General features: G+C 47.4%; 2 protein-coding genes and 1 non-coding gene across 3 annotated transcripts in view; 2 read left to right on the forward strand and 1 right to left on the reverse strand.

The window, feature by feature from the left end:
* LOC126242038 (transcription initiation factor TFIID subunit 13) overlaps window positions 1-14,357 on the forward strand; it is a 428,741-nt gene that overhangs the window by 366,439 nt on the left and 47,945 nt on the right. The window lies entirely within an intron of this gene.
* Window positions 1-14,357, reverse strand: part of LOC126242075 (uncharacterized) — a 90,727-nt gene that overhangs the window by 59,465 nt on the left and 16,905 nt on the right. The gene's annotated exons all lie outside the window — the stretch shown is intronic.
* Window positions 4,546-4,620, forward strand: Trnat-agu (transfer RNA threonine (anticodon AGU)). Its single transcript has one exon. It is a non-coding gene; the product is annotated as a tRNA-Thr (tRNA).

Raw genomic sequence — 14,357 nt, forward strand, 5'->3', positions numbered from 1 at the left:
CGCAGACAGGCAGTGTGTCCAGGCCCTACAGTATGGGACGTCCACAGTGTACAACACCACAAGAAGACCGATATCTCACCATCAGTGCCCGCAGACGGCCACGGAGTACTGCAGCTAGCCTTGTTCGAGACCTTATCGCAGCCACTGGAACAGTTGTCTCCAGACACACGGTCTACAGACGACTGAAAAGTCATGGTTTATTCGCCCGGATAACTGCAAGGTGCATTCCACTGATCCCTGGTCACAGGAGAGCCCGTAAAGCCTGGTGTCAAGAACACAGTACACGGTCACTGGTACAGTGGTCCCAGGTTATGTTCACGGACGAGTCCAGGTATAGTCTGAACAATGATTCTCGCCGGGTTTTCATCTAGCGTGAACCAGGAACCAGATACCAACCCCTTAATGTCCTTGAAAGGGACCTGTATGGAGGTCGTGGTTCGATAGTGTGGGATGAGATTATGATTGGTGCACGTACACCAGAGGAACCGTAACAGGTCAGGTGCATCGGGACATCATTTTCCACCAGTATGTCCACATTTTCAGGGGTGCAGTCGGTCCCACCTTCCTCCTGATGGATGATAACGGAACCGTGCGACTGCTACGGTCGCAGGTTCGAATCCTGCCTCGGGCATGGATGTGTGTGATGTCCTTAGGTTAGTTAGGTTTAAGTAGTTCTAAGTTCTAGGGGACTGATGACCTCATAAGTTAAGTCCCATAGTGCTCAGAGCCATTTTTTGGATGATAACGCACGGCCCCACCGAGCTGCCATCGTGGAGAAGTGCGTTGAAACAGAAAATATCAGGCGAATGGAGTGGCCTGCCTGTTCTCCAGACCTAAAACCCATCGAGCACATCTGGGATGCTCTCGGTCCACGTATCGCTGCACGTCTTCAAACCCCTACGACACTTCAGAAGTTCCGACAAGCACTGGTGCCAGAATGGGAGGTTTACCCCAGCAGCTGCTCGACCACGTGATCCAGAGTATGCCAGCCAACCCGTTGTGCGGCCTTTGTACGTGTGCATGGTGCTCATATTCCATATTGATGTCGGGGTACATGCGCAGGAAACAGTGTTGTTTTGTTGAACACGTGTTTCGGGACGGTTTTCTCAACTTATCACCAATACCGTGGACTCACAGATCTGTGTCGTGTGTGTTTCCTGTGTGCCTATGCGATTAGCGCCAGTTTTGTGTAGTGGCACGATGTGTGGCACCACATTCTGCAACTATCCTTAATTTATGAGCATCAGTGTAGATGAAATTTGTCTCACTGAGTTCAGGTTTAGACTCTGGGCAGGGCAGTCAATTTCAGGAATGTTATTGTCCACAAACCGTTGCCCCACAGCTTGCCCCACAGTTGCTACTTTTTGATAGGGTGCATTGTCACGCTGATATAAACGTGGTCGTCTGCGAACTGTTCCTCTAGTGTATACAGGGTGACAATTACTGAACATATGAAACAAAATTGTCATAACTTCTGAACAGTTTGCGCTGGGACGTTCAAACAGCACGGTTGGTAGCGGCGCATGATGGAAATTAGTATGGTATATATGGTTTAGTTTACCGACGAAGCCCACTTTCATTTGGATGGGTTCGTCAATAAGCAAAATTTGCGCCTTTGGGGGACTGAGAATCCGCATTTCGCGATCGAGAAGTCTCTTCAGCCTCAGCGGGTGACTGTGTGGTGCGAAACGTCCAGTCACGGAATAATCGGCGCGATATTGCTTGATGGAACGGTGACTACCGAACGGTACGTGAGGGTTTTGGGAGGTTATATCATCCCCATTCCCCAAAGTGACCCTGATTTTGGCAAGATGTGGTCCATCCAAGACGGAGCTCGACCCCATCGAAGCAGGAGAGCGTTTGATGTCCTGGAGGAGCACTTTGGGGGGCCGCATGCTGGCTCTGAGGTACCCAGAGGCCACTGGCATGCGCCTCGATTTGCCGCCATACTCTCCGGATCTGAACACATGCGACTCCTCTTTGTGGTACTATATTAAAGACAATGTGTACAGCAATAACCCCAAAACCATTGTTGAGCTGAAAACAACCATTCAAGAAGTCATATCGGCAGCATGGGTGTTCCGACACTTTAGCGGGTCATGCAGAATTTCGCTGTTCGTCTGCGCCACATCATCGCCAATGATGGCAGGCATATCGAACGTTTCATAACCTAAATCCGAATAACTGTAGTGACGTTTAAATAGGAGTGTGCACGCCGTAGTTAGCTGCAGAAATGTGTGATTTACGAAGAGCTACTTGACCGTTGTACCCCATTCTTTTTAACTCCCTACGCAAGGTCTTTGTCCTTGCTGCTTGCTGGACGGCTGCTAGCACTTTGTAACTCAGGAATGATTCATTCTGCTGATTTCACGCGACTTTTCACAGCCAGTCTCCACAACGGTTTGACGGTCCCTCTCCGTAAATATATGATGCCTGGCTGGTGTTAGTTTAGCTGCGGATATTTCTTCGCGTTTCCACTTCACAATCACATCACCTGTAGTAGACTTGGGCAGCTGTGGAACGGTTGAAATGTTCCTGATGAATCTGTTACTCAGTTGACGCTCATTGAAAAGTCCACGTGAAAAGGGACTGATCTCTTCTGCCCTATCCACACTGCTGTTACTGCTTCTCTACTAACGCGACAACTCCCTCCCCCCACCCCCTCCGCTTCCGCCTCTTTTATACTGGTGGGTCCGCCTCGCCTGACATCTAGTGGCCCATTAAGCATTACATAGAAGTGTTCGAGTAGTTTTGATCAGATAGCTTCAACTGAGAACGTTGTATCTACACTCCTGGAAATTGAAATAAGAACACCGTGAATTCATTGTCCCAGGAAGGGGAAACTTTATTGACACATTCCTGGGGTCAGATACATCACATGATCACACTGACAGAACCACAGGCACATAGACACAGGCAACAGAGCATGCACAATGTCGGCACTAGTACAGTGTATATCCACCTTTCGCAGCAATGCAGGCTGCTATTCTCCCATGGAGACGATCGTAGAGATGCTGGATGTAGTCCTGTGGAACGGCTTGCCATGCCATTTCCACCTGGCGCCTCAGTTGGACCAGCGTTCGTGCTGGACGTGCAGACCGCGTGAGACGACGCTTCATCCAGTCCCAAACATGCTCAATGGGGGACAGATCCGGAGATCTTGCTGGCCAGGGTAGTTGACTTACACCTTCAAGAGCACGTTGGGTGGCACGGGATACATGCGGACGTGCATTGTCCTGTTGGAACAGCAAGTTCCCTTGCCGGTCTAGGAATGGTAGAACGATGGGTTCGATGACGGTTTGGATGTACCGTGCACTATTCAGTGTCCCCTCGACGATCACCAGTGGTGTACGGCCAGTGTAGGAGATCGCTCCCCACACCATGATGCCGGGTGTTGGCCCTGTGTGCCTCGGTCGTATGCAGTCCTGATTGTGGCGCTCACCTGCACGGCGCCAAACACGCATACGACCATCATTGGCACCAAGGCAGAAGCGACTCTCATCGCTGAAGACGACACGTCTCCATTCGTCCCTCCATTCACGCCTGTCGCGACACCACTGGAGGCGGGCTGCACGATGTTGGGGCGTGAGCGGAAGACGGCCTAACGGTGTGCGGGACCGTAGCCCAGCTTCATGGAGACGGTTGCGAATGGTCCTCGCCGATACCCCAGGAGCAACAGTGTCCCTAATTTGCTGGGAAGTGGCGGTGCGGTCCCCTACGGCACTGCGTAGGATCCTACGGTCTTGGCGTGCATCCGTGCGTCGCTGCGGTCCGGTCCCAGGTCGACGGGCACGTGCACCTTCCGCCGACCACTGGCGACAACATCGATGTACTGTGGAGACCTCACGCCCCACGTGTTGAGCAATTCGGCGGTACGTCCACCCGGCCTCCCGCATGCCCACTATACGCCCTCGCTCAAAGTCCGTCAACTGCACATACGGTTCACGTCCACGCTGTCGCGGCATGCTACCAGTGTTAAAGACTGCGATGGAGCTCCGTATGCCACGGCAAACTGGCTGACACTGACGGCGGCGGTGCACAAATGCTGCGCAGCTAGCGCCATTCGACGGCCAACACCGCGGTTCCTGGTGTGTCCGCTGTGCCGTGCGTGTGATCATTGCTTGTACAGCCCTCTCGCAATGTCCGGAGCAAGTATGGTGGGTCTGACACACCGGTGTCAATGTGTTCTTTTTTCCATTTCCAGGAGTGTATGTGTTACACTGTGGTAACGTGAGTGGCAAGTAGATGAAATGGTGGCGAGCTGCATCAAGTCAATTAGAAGATGATTATATGAATTCGTGGTCTCTGTTCCTCCGGCCAAGTCCGAAAGAACAGACACCACGCATTTATATAATTTGATTGGAGTAGCTGGGCAATGGATCCACCATCTTCAGTGCTGATGCAAAAGTAAGACCGGCCTCCTGTGGGAATCTGAGAGCGAACATGGAGGAAACGGACAGAGACAGCCGATAGGTGGCGCTCGTTGGGAATGGGAATCGGCCGCGAGGCATGTCGAGGTAGTCCGCGCAGGTACGATGATGCTATGTCCCAGATAGCGCAGTGGTTAACGCACCTGCCTAGTAAGCAAGAGGTCCCGGGTTCGAATCCCGGTGCGGTACACATTTTCACTCGTCGCCTCTGATTCCGCGTAATGTCCCGATGCAGCTAATAGCAGTGATCCCTTCCATTTCCTTTCTTACCCTCTCGACCTTCAATTTACATAGAAGACCGACGACAAAAAAGGAGAAGGCCCATTAAAATCAATCCCTAAAAAAGTCGGGGATGAGCCTGAAATTAATCTGGGCTAGTTCTCTACTAGACGTCGTTCACTTGGAGACGGTATATCCCTCTGTCGATTGGAAAATCGGTTCACCTACTCATTTATAAATAAATATGCCGTGCAGATCGAATCCTACTGTAAGTTAACTTATTCGCTCTTTTTGAAATCTTACGACACGTGAAAGTCTTCGTTAAGTAGCAGAAAAATACTTAGGACCGACAAGGTACCGAATTATGAACATTAAGCTTGTCCACCCAACGACTAAAATTCAGCACCTTAGAAATGGCGAATTTCCGAAATTTCAGCGCAGTTTTGCTATTTGGGAGCCAAAATAGCTGACGATGGCCGAGGCAGAAAGCACGTAAAATGCGGATCGATAACAGCAACAAAAGTGTTTCTGAAAAAGAGAAATTTATTAAAAAATTAATATATAAATAATGTTTGTACGTCTTTTGTGAAGATTTTTCACTGGAGTGTGGCCTTGTACGAAAGTGAAACGTTGGCGATATAGTTCAGATATGAAGAGGATAGATGCATTTGAAATGGTTGCAGTAATTCTGTAGACAGGAGGAGCCTTGTACAGGTTAGGGTAATGGGCCACTGTGTGGCCATACGCCCATAGCTAAATACGATATTGCAGTGCCTGTGTTATTCTGAATTACTATGATAAAGTTCCTTTGGACATTTAATGTGTAACAACTATATTCTAGCGCATCAGCTACAGAAAAGATTGAAATTCGTGAGGAGCAGTCGGAAGTGAGGCTAGCTAAAAAGTCGGCATCGCTTGGCACGACTTTCCTCCTGTTCTGACGGGTACCTCTGTTTAGATGCTGTGAGCGCGTGCTGCGTGGGTGAAGAGCCCTCGGCAGCAGCCGTTTGCCGACAAAACCTCCGTCGTGGGCGGCCGCATTCCTGAGAGAACTTTCACGCAGACGGGGCAGGAAATTGATAATCTCTCCTCCCACAGTGAGCGGCCGCAGAAGCCGTCATTACGCGGAGAGGCCGTGCGGAACTGTTGCTCGGAGTCCTCTTTACTGCTGCTGCGCGGGTTTCTTCTTCTCTGGCATCAGCGTGGATCATCTGGGAGTGCAGGCCGCCGGAACGAAAAGAGGAAAAGGCGCAGACAAACGCTGCTGCGAGAACAGCTGTATCATCGCTGGCACACAGTGAATTACGTGGGGTAGCGAAGGCATCCGCGATCTGTAATGCGCTGGATTCAATGACGTCTAGTTCAAGGTGTAGAACAGTGTAACGCCGGTAAAAGTATATGACGTTTACCACGAATCGTGAGCAAAATATTCAGATCGTCAAGTAGACGAATTTCTTTTAGTTTTACCAGGATCTCCATACGAAACAATTTTTTAATGATAATCTTCCGTATAGGTTGTCCTTATTTTGGTTAGGATACCCCTTTGTTGTGTTTTTCACCGTGGCTGAACTTTACAATAAACATCACGTCAAGTTTTTCTTGAACAGTTGTACAAGCTATTCAAAAAAATTGGTTCAAACGGCTCTGAGCACTATGGGACTTGACCTCAGAAGTTATCAGTCCCCTAGAACTTAGAACTACTTAAACCTAACTAACCTAAAGACATCACACACATCCATGCCCGAGGCAGGATTCGAACCTGCGACCGTAGCGGTCGCGTGGTTCCAGACTGTAGCGCCTAGAACCGTTCGGTCACCGCGGCCGGCGTACAAGCTATTCAAGAAACACTTGGTATTGTGTTGTTTACTTTGAAGTCCGACAGCCCAGCTACATTTTAACTACGTATGACCAACATAAATAAACTATAGGATTAACGCTGTTTAGTCTACGGAAAAGATTAACCTGTAAGTTTGTATCTTCTCCTGTCACGCATATCCTCTCCAGCGTAAACAGATTACAGTCTTGAACTCTGCCATCACATCTTGAAGGGACATAAGGCACTTGCCTAAGTCTGGACCTGTTACCCCCGGTCTAGTTTTCACCCAAGGCCTTAAGAACATCCTGCAGCTCCTCATGGGATAAACGAATCATAGATCAATTTATAATCGAATGTTTTGGCGGAATGGATTTCCCTAACCGAAGCTACCAATTTAAACGCATCTAGTTGCTTCTTGCTACATATCAGAATTGTAGAGACTTTCTCCAGTCGTAGCAGCCGTCAGATACACTGATGAGTGGAAAATAGTCTCCTCCTCCAAAAAAATTAATGAATATCCAGAAAGCAGTTTTCACTCTCCACGGGAGTGTGCGAAGTTTTGAGACATGCCGGCAGATTTAAACTGTGGCCGGGATAGGATTCGAACCCAGTAGCAGCTGCATTTGAGATGTTGTGCTACAGAAAAAAATGGTTCAAATGGCTCTGAGCACTATGGGACTTAACATCTTTGGTCATCAGTCCCCTAGAACTTAGAACTACTTAAACCTAACTAACCTAAGGACATCACACACATCCATGCCGGAGGCAGGATTCGAACCTGCGACCGTAGCGGTCACGCGGTTCCAGACTGAAGCGCCTAGAACCGCACGGCCACATCGGCCGGCTGGTGCTACAGAAGATTGTTGAAGACTAGGTGGACTGATAAGGTAAAAAATGAGGAGGTTCCTGCGCAGAATCGGAGAGGAAAGGAATATGTGGAAAACTCTAACAAGAAGAAGGGAAAGGATGATAGGGCATATGTTAAGACATCAGGGAATGACTTCCATCATACTAGAGGAAGCTGTCAAGGGTAAAAACGGCAGAGGAAGAACGACTGGAATACATCCAGTAAATAATTTAGGACGTAAGTTGCAAGTGCTACTATGAGATGAAGAGGTTGGCATAGAAGAGGAATTCATGGCCGGCCGCATCAAACCGGTCAGAAGAGAGAGGACTAAAAAAAAATCTTACCTTTTACGCGTAAGGTAGCGGCAGATTTGAAACTGAGTTGTGTCTGGACAGCTCAGTTGGTAACAGAAACTCCAGCAGAAGGCAAGGTACCTGGTTCGGGACCCAGTCTGGACATAACTTTAGTCTGCCAAAAAGTTTCAGTTAGGATATATATGGTGCGGACAAGCAAGAAGCTGCAGGAAAGACGAATACCGAAACCTGATACTGGGTGGGACACTGGGGGGTGGGGAGGGGGGGGGGGAGGTAGGAGAAGAACAAAACGAGCGATGACTACCTGGCTCCAAAACGCACAGATGACAATGAGCAGATTTCGAGCAGACGCAGAGGATGCGCAAGATCGATGTACCTGAGGAACATGTCGAAGAGACTGCATGTAACACTCATCATATTACGTTCCCAGTATATTGTTATGTTGTAGAGAAACCTCTGTATTCATCAAAGTCTCAGTAAATAAATCAGTCGTTTGATAGTGTACGGCTGATTCCTTTTCTCAACCTAATCTGGCGCCCAGCCTCTTATGTACCCACATGTCGACGAGATGTTAAAACGTGAATTTCTTCCGCTAGGTCTCTAAGTCGCAGAAGATTCCTCATACTCTGTTTCTTGAGAACAATTGTTTAAAAGATGTACGAGAATACGACTGTTGTTGCTTCACTAAACAGAAGTATCTTATCACATCCGAATGTCCATCAGAAACAAGTTGCTTTTCAAACTCGGAAACAACTCCTTTGTTTAGTTTGGTCTTACCAGGGATTTATTATTTACTTAAGAATAAAGAACCTGATATTCTTACTGGCATACTAAGTTTACTAATAGAATTCAACTCTGAATTAGTATTTAGAGCTCTTTTATCTCAAGTCCAAACGCTACTAATAAATCTGGAAGCGGAAGGCGCAGTTGTAGTGAGCTAGAGGTCGTTCACCTCCGCGCTCTCTTCGTCCTAGCATAATCTCCCCCTCTTCCATACGGCGCAGTCCGCTAACTGGACCGCAAACGGAATGCCTCTTGGCTCCGCACTAACCTTGTCAGACACACGCGGCGGCCGCGGAGACCCCGTCAGACAACGCCGGCCATCTGCGGATAAAATCTCCTCGTACTGCCGCATTCTTGTGCCCGGCGCGAGACGGTGCTTCGCAGCCGCTAGCATAACGCAAAAAGAGGCGCAGACCACTTCCGGTGACGCTTAATCGCGTCCAATCGACGCCACTCAAATATTTCCTGCAGACTTTTAAGTGCCATCCTTTAAAGGTGCCTGAAAATGTCAAGATTCGAGTCACACACGAAGTAGTTACACGAGAACACAGCAGCGTATGCTTACAGCTACTTTTGCAGCAAAGCTGCCCATAAATCAACATAAGAGTACTAATACGCGCATGAAGGCACAGAAGAGCCAAAGATACTGGTACATCTGCCTAATGTGTGGGGCCCCCGCGAGCACGCACAAGTGCCGCAAAACAACGTCACACGGACTCGACAAATGTCTGAGGTGGTGCTGGAGGGAACTGATACTATGAATCCTGCAGGACTCTCCATAAATCCGTAAGAGTACGAGGGGGTGGAGATCTCTTCTGAACAGTACGTTCAGATATGCTGAATAATGTTCATGTCTGAGGAGTTTGGCGGCCAGCGGAAGAGTTTAAACTCAGAAGAGTGTTCCTGGAGCCAGTCTGTAGCATTTCTGGACGTGTGGTGGGTCGTATTGTCCTGCTGGAATTGCCCAAGTCCTCCGGAACGCACAATGGACATGAATGGTTGTAGGTGATCAGACAGAATGCTTACGTATCACCTGTCAGACTACTATCTAGACGTATCAGTGATCCCACATCACTTCAACTGCACGCGCCCCACGCCATTACAGAGCCTCCACTAGCTTGAACAGTCCCCAGCTCACATGCAGGGTCCATGTATTCATGAGGTTGTCTCCATACCCGTACACGTCTATCCGCTCGATACAATTTGAAACGAGACTCATCCGACCAGGCAACAGCTTCCAGTCATCAAAACTCCAATGTTTGACGGGCCCAGGCGAGCCGTAAAGCTTTGTATCGAGCAGTCATCAAGGGTACACGAATGGGCCTTCGGCTCCGAAAGCCCATATCGATGATGTTTCGTTGAGTGGTTCGCACGCCGACACTTGTTTATTGCCCAACATTGAAGTCTGAAGCAATTTGAGGAAGGATTGCACTTCTGTCAAGTTGTGCGATTCTTTTCCGTCGTCGTTGGTCCCGTTCTTGCAGGATCTTTTTCCGGCCGCAGCGATCCCGGGGATTTGGTGTTTTACCGGATTCCTGATATTCACGGCACACTCGCGAAATGGTAGTACGGAAAAAACCCGACTTTATCGCTACCTCGGAGATGCTGTGTCCCATCGCTCGTGCGCCCTCTATAGCACCACGTTGAAACTCACTTAAATCTTGATAACCTGCCATTGTAGCAGCAGTAACCGATCTAACAACTACGCAAGACACTTGTTGTCTTACAGAGGCGTTGCCGACCGCAGCGCCTTATTCTCCCCTTATATTTGAATATGCATGCCTATACCAGTTTCTTTGGCGCTTCAGTGTATGATAAGGGAGATGGCGCTGCCGACTTTCACAGTACGTAGCTCTGAAGCCGGCGCCGCCATGTTAGATGCCCCAAAGCATTAGTCAACTGTTGTTCAATGTCGTTTCTTGTTCTTAATTTCCGTACACGTAGCAGTTGTTTAAATAGCAAATGTTACAGTGCTTTCGTGAATAACAGCGTCAGGAACGCATTTTCATACGTTGATCCGGTGTTAAATGCGTATTTTGTCCAGTAATACGACGCATTTCGCTTCGCTAATGTAACTTTATTTTCGTTACAAGTTTCGAATAACCACGAAGAAAAAAGTATGTTGACGTGGAAAGGCTCCTTTCGTAATCCAGCATTTTCCTTAACACGGGTATACGAAACTGATGTTCAGTCTACGACCTCTTCACAAAAGAGCTGAGAACATATTTTGCTACGTTTGGTTAGTTTCCAATCTTTCCTTCTTACAGTATTTTGGCAGAGAGGTTTTCGAATTGGACTGACAGGAAATATAAAGTCAAATGACAGAAATACAACCACTACAGTAAAAGTAAACAGCGCAATCAATAACCATGTGTATAGAAGATAGTATTGCTTGTACGACAACTTTACACTTAAAATTAGATTGATTAGTACACCTGTAAATGACAAACGCTGGCATTTATTATCAAAACACTTCTACCAGATACTAATGTTTAGGGCAACTGTCATGACGGAGTGGCTGGTCCCGGCGGAGGTTCGAGTCCTCCCTCGGGCATGGGTGTGTGTGTGTTTGTCCCGAGGATAATTTAGGTTAAGTAGTGTGTAGGTTTAGGGACTGATGACCTTAGCAGTCCCATAAGATTTCACACACATTTGAACCTTTTTTTTTTTGACATGGCGGACGTCAGCTTCACATTTGTGACATCATAGCCACTCCCCTTTATTATGCGTCCATAAAAACGCCTCTGTTATGTCTTCGATCTGATGTTCATATCTGTGATCTGACATTGTAAATTCCTTGCAGTGTAAGTCCTATGACTAAACAGAGTTGTGTTATACTGGAATCAATGCCTGCTACTGAAATCACTACACAGAAATTGTTGCCGAAACCCGGGAGCCACTGCTTACTATTGACATCGCAATAGACAGGTAAAAACGTCTACTACCCGTTGTCAGCGGGGCGAGAACCGTCGTAATAGGAAAGTGGCCAGTACGCATGCACAATACGAGAAGCGGAGTCCTAATAGTAAACATCGGTCGTTTCATTGTTAGCGTGGTTAAGTGGGGTCAATATTGGTAATTCAGGCTGTAGCGTCGGCGCCAACTGACTTCTGGAGAGGAATAATACACCCTACAATTTGATTGGGAGGGGATGTCATCAGACCAACATAACAGCATTGGTTACTGCAGTTGCGTTTCACAATGCCCCATAATTTGTGCAATAGTAGGTGGTTCTTATTTTACTGTACCACGCGGAGCGAATTATCTCTCGTTTTGACATACGATAGTTGTAACTTTGCCGGCCGCGGTGGTCTAGCGGTTCTGGCGCTGCAGTCCGGAACCGCGGGACTGCTACGGTCGCAGGTTCGAATCCTGCCTCGGGCATGGATGTGTGTGATGTCCTTAGGTTAGTTAGGTTTAAGTAGTTCTAAGTTCTAGGGGACTTATGACCTAAGATGTTGAGTCCCATAGTGCTCAGAGCCATTTGAACCATTTTGTAACTTTAATAGTGGAAACTATTTATTTACAGCTCATACAAAATATATACATGTTTTAAAGTTTTACTGACCTTCAAAGTAGTCACCAGCATTGTGTATAACCCGTTGCTAGCGATGTGGAAGTCGTAGGATACTCTTAGCAGTGCCAGTTGTGTTGACAATTCGAGCGGCGCGACCTGGTGGCCGACGAAATTGTAGCCGTTCTGAAGCGAATGCCGTGAAGTGTTTCCTTCAGTTTAGAAATCGAGTTGAACTCACGAGGGCTTAAGTCAGGGGAGTGCAGTAGGTAGTATAGCACTTAGCAGCCCCATCTGTCAAACAAATCAGTAACAGCTTGCACTGTACGTGCTTGAGCATTGTCCCGCAGAAAGTGTCAGCAGTTCTGTCTCTAAGCTGGTCGTTGGCTGTGTTCCAAAAATGAACAGCATAGAGAAAGAAGTGATGACACTTTCTGCAGGACCTGATCATCATTTTGCAGGACAATGCTCAAGCACGTACAGTGCAAGCTGTTACTGATTTGTTTGACTGGTGGGGCTGCTAAGTGCTATACCGCCTACTGCAGTCCCCTGACTTAAGCCCTCGTGAGTTCAACTCTATTTCTAAACTGAAGGAAACACTTCACAGCATCCGCTTCAGAACTGCGACATATTCGTCGGGCAATAGACCGCGCCGCTCGAACTGTCAACACAACTGGCACTGCTAAAAGTATCCTACGACTTCCACATCGCTGGCAACGGGTTATACACAATGCTGGTGACTACTTTGAAGGTCAGTAAAACTTTGAAACACGTATCTATTTTGTACGAGCTGTAAAGAAATAGTTGCCACTATTAAAGCTCCAAACCTCGTATTTACAGCAACATTTTGTTTCAGGAACTTCTCGCGTTCGTTTTGTTGGCGCTGGAGGAGCCCTTTCTATAGCGACTGAGTAAAGGGCACGGTAAAGACGAAATAATTTCACAGCTCTCTCTGCAACGACGTGGGAGTCGTCGTTCTGTGCACAGGAGTGAAGTTACCGGCAGCCTATCTGTAATTATAATGCATACTAACCAAATTACTCTTTTTTCTGCCGCTTCACTGTGCAATTTTTATCACAGTGGCAAACTATCACACACAACATTGTAGAACGTCATCAGACGACCAAACGACGTAAATACTCTCAAGGGAATCTCCCCATCGCACCCCCCTCAGATTTAGTTATTAGTTGGCACAGTGGATAGGCCTTGAAAAACTGAACACAGATCACTCGAGAAAACAGGAAGAAGTTGTGTGGAACTATGAAAAAAATAAGCAAAATATACAAACGGAGTAGTCCATGCGCAAGATAGGCAACATCAAGTATAACAAGAGCTCAGGAGCGCCGTGGTACTGTGGAACGAAAGGTCCTTGGTACAAGACTTCCCTCGAGTGAAAATTTTAATTTTTTATTTTCAGACAATTATTATCTGTCCGTCCGATGCGAGTGATTATCACATCCACAAGAAAACCTAAATCGGGCAAGGTAGAAGAATCTTTTTACCCATTCGCCAAGTGTACAAGTTAGGTGGGTCGACAACATATTCCTGTCATGTGACGCACATGCCGTCACCAGTGTCGTATAGAATGTATAGACGTGTTTTCCTGTGGAGGAATCGGTTGAGCTATGACCTTGCGATCAAATGTTTTCGGTTCCCATTGGAGAGACACGTCCTTTCGACTACTAATCGCGCGGTTTTACGGTGCGGTCGCAAAACACAGACACTAAACTTATTACAGTGAACAGAGACGTCAATGAACGAACGGACAGATCATAACTTTGCGAAAATAAAGAAATTAAACTTTTCACTCGAGGGAAGACTTGAACCAAAGACTTTTTTTGCGTTTTGTTCGTTGTTGATCGTTGTGTTTAGTCGTTGCGGACTTCACATGACATTCGTTTAAGTTCGTTGTTGATTCTTTCACTCAGTTTTTTTTATTACAGAGGCGAACCAGCTCTCTGTCCGAACACGCTGAGCTACCGTGCCGGCGACCTCTCGTTCGGCAGCTGCTCACGCTAACCACGGGACCACGGCGCTGCTGAGCTCGCACTCTCCTTGATGTTGCCTATCTTGCGCATCGACTACTCAGTTTGTATATTTTGCTTATTTTTTTCATAGTTCCACACAACTTCTTCCCGTTTTCTCGCTTGATCTGTGTTCAGTTTTTCAAGGTCTATCCACTGTGCCAACTTATAACTAAATCTGGGGGGGGGGGGGGGGTGCGATAGGGAGGTTCCCTTGTCAGAGGGGTGTCAGTACTGTAGTGATCACGAATGTGCAGGGCACCAAACTTCTCAAATGACGCCCCTACTCTTAGCACGAACTCATAATTTTTATCTTCTTTTATTCTTCCATAAGTACTACGAGTGACGCGAAATACTTAAATCTGAAAAAAAAAATTGTGGTATCACCGCCAGACACCACACTTGCTAGG

This window comes from Schistocerca nitens, chromosome 1 (assembly GCF_023898315.1).
Source record: "Schistocerca nitens isolate TAMUIC-IGC-003100 chromosome 1, iqSchNite1.1, whole genome shotgun sequence".
NCBI classification, from domain to species: domain Eukaryota; kingdom Metazoa; phylum Arthropoda; class Insecta; order Orthoptera; family Acrididae; genus Schistocerca; species Schistocerca nitens.